This window comes from Salvelinus sp. IW2-2015, unplaced genomic scaffold (assembly GCF_002910315.2).
Source record: "Salvelinus sp. IW2-2015 unplaced genomic scaffold, ASM291031v2 Un_scaffold4843, whole genome shotgun sequence".
Taxonomy (NCBI): Eukaryota; Metazoa; Chordata; class Actinopteri; order Salmoniformes; family Salmonidae; genus Salvelinus; species Salvelinus sp. IW2-2015.
The window spans coordinates 20,304-27,583 of record NW_019946112.1 but is presented as its reverse complement, the minus strand read 5'-3'; the positions used below and the strand labels follow the sequence as shown (position 1 = coordinate 27,583).

Below are 7,280 nucleotides of genomic sequence, written 5' to 3'. Positions count from 1 at the left end.
CTGCCACCTGAAAAGGTCTATGCACAGTCTGTATCTGACACCTTAGAAGGCTGAGCTGATAAGTCTCTCGTGTGTTTTTATACAATACATGCAACACTTCGGTTAAGTCTAAATGTGACTCACTCATACGTCAGCCATTAAAATAATATTGTATGATTCTTGATAGTGTATTTGCTGCCATTTGTATTTGACAAGTTCCAGGTAGAACATACAGGAATCTGATTAGATTCTWATACTATACATCTTTTCCATGTTGAAGTCGTCCCCCCCACCCCCAACATACAGATCTAGAATCAGCTTCCTCTCCCCCAATCCTAACCTTAACCATTAGTGGGAGAAATGCAACACTGACCCCAGATCAGCATCTATGGGTAACGTCACTATATACCGCCTGTCTTGCCACTCTTCCCTGGGCTCCGAAGACATGGATGTCAATTATGGCAGCCCCCCCCGCTCTCTGATTCAGAGGGGTTGGGTTAAATGCAGGAAGACACATTTCAGTTGAATGACTAGGTTGTAACACTGACTAGGTCTCCCCCTTTCCCAGTCATGTCAAGGTTTTCAGGGTTCTTTGCCTTCTCTCTGCTTCCATCTAGTGGTCGTTGTGAACAGCATCGGTTTGGGAAAAAACAATCAAATCACTCACACAGACAAAGTCTTGAATCAATGCTTTATTTCTGTGTCACGTTAGTACCAAGAAAACAAGGGTTGAAGGTCAACAAGGAAGTGATGTCATCAGTGGTGGACGACCCTGGTCCTGTGCAGAGTTTAGAGCCATCCCAGCACTAACTAACAGACTGGCTACAGCTGATAACTATTCATCAAACCTTGACTATAGCTGTTAACGAGTGTGTTAGTGCTGGGTTGGAACTAATCCCTGCACCCCTGTGGGTCCCATGGACCAGGATTAAGAGGAGTGATCGTAACCATTATATATATATATATATTACATAGGCTTGTCTCCCAAATGGCACCCTATTCCCTATATAGTGCACAACTTTTGACATAGGGCTCTGGTCAACGGTAGTGCATACGTAGGGTATAGGTCAACACTAGTGCACTACGGAGGGGATAGGGTGCTATCTAAGGGGCAGACAGAGTGAGAACAGATAACCTAAAGACCTAAACTGAGAAAGTGGACCTACTATATCGTTAAAACAATTAGAAAATGACATGACAACTATGGGAAAATAACATTCCTGTTAAATGGCAGCAATGAATGAATGATAGTGCTGTGTATCTAATGGAAACATGAATGTAGGCTGTGTATCTAATGGAAACATGAATGTAAGGCTGTGTATCTAATGGAAACATGAATGTAAGGCTGTGTATCTAATGGAAACATGATGTAGACTGTGTATCTATGGAAACATGAATGAAGGCTGTGTATCTAATGGAACATGAATGTAAGACTGTGTATCTAATGGCAACATGAATGAAGCTGTGTATCTAATGAAACATGAATGTAAGACTGTGTAATCTAATGGCAACATGAATGAAAAGGCTGTGTATCTAATGGCAACATGAAATGATAAGTCTGTGTACTTGAAGTGAAATGAACTGTGGTATCTAATGGAACATGAATGAAAGGCTGTGTATCTAATGGAACATGATGTAAGGCTGTGTATCTAATGGAAACATGAATGTAAGGCTGTGTAATTCTATGGAACATGAACGATTAAGACTGTGTATCTAATGGCAACATGAGTAAGGCTGTGTATCTAATGGAAACATGAATGTAAGACTGTGTATCTAATGGGAACATGAAATGTAAGGCTGGTGTAATCTAATGGAACATGAATGTAAGGACTGTGTATCTAATGGCAACATGAATGTAGAGCTGTGTATCTAATGGCAACATGAATGTAAGGCTGTGTATCTAATGGAACATGAATCGTAAGGCTGTGTATCTAATGGAACATGAATGAAATGAGCTGTGTATCTAATGGAACATGAATGAAGGCTGTGTATCTAATGGAAATGAATGTAAGGCTGTGTATCTAATGGAAACATGAATGAAGGCTGTGTATCTAATGGAAACATGAATGTAAGACTGTGTATCTAATGGAAACATGAATGAAAGGCTGTGTATCTATGGAAACATGAATGTAAGACTGTGTATCTAATGGAAACATGATGAAGGCTGTGTATCTAATGGAACACATGAATGTAAGGCTGTGTATCTAATGGAAACATGAATGAAGAGGCCTGTGTATCTAATGGAACATGAATGTAAGGCTGTGTATCTAATGGAACATGAATGAAGGCTGTGTATCTAATGGGCAACATGAATGTAAGGCTGTGTATCTAATGGAAACGAATGTAAGGCTGTGTATCTAATGGAAAACATGATGTAAGGCTGTGTCTAATGGAACTGAATGAAGCTGTGTATCTATGGCAACATGAATGTAGGCTGTGGTATCTAATGGCAACATGAATGTAAGGCTGTGTATCTAATGGCATAAATCTAAGCTGTGTACTATGGAACATGAATGAAGGCTGTGTATCTAATGGAACATGAATGAAGCTGTGTATCTAATGGAACATGAATGTAAGGCTGTGTATCTAATGGAAACATGAATGAAAGGCTGTGTATCTAATGGAATGAATGTAAGCTGTGTATCTAATGGAACATGAATGAAAGGCTGTGTATCTAATGGAAACATGAATGTAAGACTGTGTATCTAATGGAAAAACATGATATGAAAGGCTGTGTATCTAATGGAAACATGAATGTAAGGCTGTGTATCTAATGGAAATAATGAATGAAAGGCTGTGTATCTAATGGAAACATGAATGTAAGGCTGTGTCTCTAATGGAAACATGAAAATGAAGGCTGTGTATCTAATGGCAATCATGAATGTAAGGCTGTGTTATCTAATGGAAACATGAATGAAAGGCTGTGTATCTAATGGAACATGAATGAAAGGTCTGTGTATCTAATGGAAACATGAATGAAGGCTGTGTATCTAATGGAAACATGAATGAAGGCTGTGTATCTAATGGAAACGATGAATGAAGCTGTGTATCTAATGGCAACATGAATGTAAGGCTGTGTATCTAATGGCAAACATGAATGTAAGACTGTGTATCTTAATGGAAACATGAATGTAAGGCTGTGTATCTAATGGAAATGAATGAAAGCTGTGTATCTAATGGAAAATGAATGTAAGACTGTGTATCTAATGGAAACATGAATGAAAGGCCTGTGTATCTAATGGAAACATGAATGAAAGTAAGCTGTGTATCTAATGGAACATGAATGAAAGGTGTGTACTAATGGAAACATGAATGTAAGACTGTGTATCTAATGGCAACTGAATGAAGCTGTGTATCTAATGGCAACATGAATGTAAGCTGTGTATCTAATGGAAACATGAATGTAAGGACTGTGTATCTAATGGAAAAATGAATGTATGAACTGTGTATCTAATGGCAACATGAATGAAAGGCTGTGTATCTAATGGAAACATGAATGATAAGACTGTGTATCTAATGGAAATGAATGAGGCTGTGTATCTAATGGCAAACATGAATGTAAGACTGTCGTATCTAATGGCAACATGAATGTATAGGCCTGTGTATCTAATGGAGAACATGAATGAAAGGCTGTGTATCTAATGGAAACATGATGAAGGCTGTGTATCTAATGGCAACATGAATGTAAGGCTGTGTATCTAATGGCAACATGAATGTAAGGCTGTGTCTGTCAAATAATGAGATGAAGAAGCCGGTTCATTCGTTTGTCTGTGCATTCTGTTCTATTAAACAAATGATCGTCACGAAAGACAATCGTAAAACAATCTGTAAAACCCGTCGTCCATCGCAGATGAGCAACTTTGATTTGAACATGAATGATAATGAATATAAATATTTAAAAAAACTTGATAATGCATTTAGGCTATAATAGAACGAGAACATGTACAATGGTACCATTAGTAGTATTCAGATTGATTTACATCGAAAAACATGTAACAATGAGTACTATAGTATATTCAGATGATTTACATGAAAAAAACATGTACAAGGGTACTATAGTAGTATTCAGATGTTTACATGAAAACAACATGTACAATGGGTACTATATCAGATGATTTACATGAAAAAACATGTACAAGTGGTACTATAGTAGTATTCAGATGATTTACATGAAAACACATGTACATACGGTACTATAGTAGTATTCAGATGATTTACATGAAAAAACATGTACAAGGGTACATAGTAGTATTCAGATGATTTACATGAAAACAACATGTACAATGGGTACTATAGTAGTATTCAGATGATTTACATGAAAACAACATGTACAATGGGTACTATAGTCAGATGATTTACATGAAAAAAACATGTAACAATGATACTTATAGTAGTATTCAGATGTTTACATGAAAAACATGTACAATGGGTACTATAGTATTATTCAGATGATTTACATGAAACAACATGTACAAGGTACTATAGTAGTATTCAGATGATTTACATGAAACAACATGTACAATGGTACTATAGTAGTATTCAGATGATTTACATGAAAAAACATGTACAATGGGTACATAAGTAGTATTCAGATGATTTACATGAAAACAACATGTACAATGGTACTATAGTAGTATTCAGATGATTTACATGAAAACAACATGTACAATGGTACTATAGTAGTATTCAGATGATTTACATGAAAACAACATGTACAATGCGTACTATAGTAGTATTCAGATGATTTACATGAAAACATGTACAACGGGTACTATAGTAGTATTCAGATGTTTACATGAAAAACAATATATACGTACATTATTCTTAAATAAATAAATAGCATTATAAACACATCCCCAAAATTTTTATTTTATAATTAGTTTTTATTGTTACATACACCATAGTAGTTATGGTAAGGTGAGTGTATGTGTTGTTTTACAGGATCAGTCATAATAGTATGATAGGTGTTTGTTTTACAGGGTCGCCATAGTAGTATGATGGTGTTGTTTTTAGGGTCAGCATAGTAGTATGATAGGTTGCAGTGTAATGTGTTGTTTTACAGGATCAGTCATAATAGTATGATAGGTGTTGTTTTACAGGGTCAGCCATGTAGTATGATAGGTGCAGTGTAATGTGTTGTTTTACAGGGTCAGTCATAATAGTATGATAGGTGTTGTTTTACAGGGTACGCCATAGTAGTATGATAGGTGTTGTTTTATAGGGTCAGCCCATAGTAGTATGATAGGTGCAGTGTAATGTGTTGTTTACAGGGTCAGTCATAATAGTATGATAGGTGTTGTTTTACAGGGTCAGCCATAGTAGTATGATAGGTGCAGTGTAATGTGTTGTTTTACAGGGTCAGTCATATAGTATGATAGGTGTTGTTTTACAGGGTCAGCCATAGTAGTATGATAGGTGCAGTGTAATGTGTTGTTTTACAGGGTCAGTCATAATAGTATGATAGGTGTTGTTTTACAGGGTCAGCCATAGTAGTATGATAGGTGTTGTTTTACAGGGTCACGCCATAGTAGTATGATAGGTGCAGTGTAATGTGTTGTTTTACAGGGTCAGCCCATAGTAGTATGATAGGTGTTGTTTTACAGGGTCAGTCATAGTAGTATGATAGGTGTTGTTTACAGGGTCAGCCATAGTAGTATGATAGGTGTTGTTTTACAGGGTCAGCCCTAGTAGTACGGTGCCCCTGGAATAAATAACCCCAAATAATAAATAATAACATAAATACATTCAGAATGTGAAGTGAAATGTTCTTCAGTATTGTTGGGATCACTTCCTATAGTGTTGGAAATGTGGGCTAGACATTTGTCTGATAGCCAGCATCCTATATAGCACCCTTTTCCCAATGTCGTGCATAACTTCAACCAAGGTCCATAGGGCTCTGGTAAACAGGGTTCCATTTGGTACACAACCCATGATTCCTCATCCAATCCTTCCCATTAGCCTACAGATTTTTACAGCATTATATATTTTTTTACCGTTATTTAACTAGGCAAGTCAATTAAGAACAAATTCTTATTTTCAATGACGGCCTAGGAACAGCGGGTTAAACTGCCTTGTTCAGGGGCAGAACGACAGATTTTTACCTTGTCAGCTCGGGGATCCAATCTAGCAACCTTTCGGGTTACTAGTCCAACGCTCTAACCACTAGGCTACCCTGCCGCCYCATGGTATGGATACAGGTTTGAAAAGTGATTTTAATTTTCCCAGATTTCCATGCAGACTTTCCAGGAATCCAAGTTATAAAATTCTAGGATTTCCTGCATATTCCCTCCTGATTCCGGAAATCTTACAACCAGGATTTCTGGTAAATCTGCATTGAATTTTTAGGGAACTTACCGGAATTTTGGAACTCTGAATATGATTGTAACAGAACACTGTTTGTTGGATCCTAACAGATAGACGAGGTAAAGGAGTCAACGGAACACAGATGTTCCGTTGACCAGATTGGCGAACATTCAACACATCTGATGTAACAGAGTGGATATTCGTCAAATCTCGTCAATCAGTATGATTTATGTATTGTAAGAGGCCCACAATGTGGTTACTGAAGTCAGAATTGGATATATTTGTCTGTTTTCGATGCATGACATGTGGAAGTTGTCCCTTTTCAGATTTAAGAAATGACTGCTAAATGCTAACTCCCGTTCGTATAAGCTTGTTAGCATCGTTAGCATACAGAAATTGGTGGTGGAAGTTTTTTTAACTGAAATGCGGTTGATTGGTAATGATGACTTGTTGGGGTTGACATCCATACAAGCATTATACTCAGATTTTTACCTCAACATACCGTGAAATACAAATATTAACAATAGCCTAAATGTAGGCTAATTTTGCTGGGGGAAATGAAGAGATTCGGGATCTTTCCCCCATGGCCGTTTCCCCCAAGCATTTCTATGGCATTTCTATGGCAATTTTGAGTTCCGTTGAGATCTTTACCAAATCTATTGATACAGTCAGCTTCTAGAATACTATGTTTTTATCTTCTAGAAAACCTCTGGAATTGTTCTAGAATGCTCTGGTATTCCATTATGAATGATATATTACTGTACTGACAAGCAACAGCAAACTTAATAATAAATTGTTCTAGAATGCTCTAGTATTCCATTATGAGTGATATATTACTGTACTGACAAGCAACAGCAAACTTAATAATGAACTGTTTCTAGAATGCTCTGGTATTCCATTATGAGTGATAATATTACTGTACTGACAAGCAACAGCAAACTTAATAATAAATTGTTCTAGAATGCTCTGGTATTCCATTATGAATGATATATTACTGT

At 36.8% G+C, this 7,280-nt stretch overlaps 2 long non-coding RNA genes across 2 annotated transcripts; both read left to right on the top strand.

Annotated features, from left to right (window-relative positions):
- Window positions 1–4,027: 4,027 nt before the first annotated feature.
- Window positions 4,028–4,881, top strand: LOC139026464 (uncharacterized). Its single transcript, XR_011478247.1, has 3 exons — window positions 4,028–4,078; window positions 4,217–4,316; window positions 4,456–4,881. It is a non-coding gene; the product is annotated as an uncharacterized lncRNA (long non-coding RNA).
- Window positions 4,882–5,156: 275 nt separating this feature from the next.
- On the top strand, window positions 5,157–5,552 carry LOC139026465 (uncharacterized). Its single transcript, XR_011478248.1, has 3 exons — window positions 5,157–5,236; window positions 5,273–5,443; window positions 5,519–5,552. It is a non-coding gene; the product is annotated as an uncharacterized lncRNA (long non-coding RNA).
- The last annotated feature ends 1,728 nt before the right edge of the window (window positions 5,553–7,280 follow it).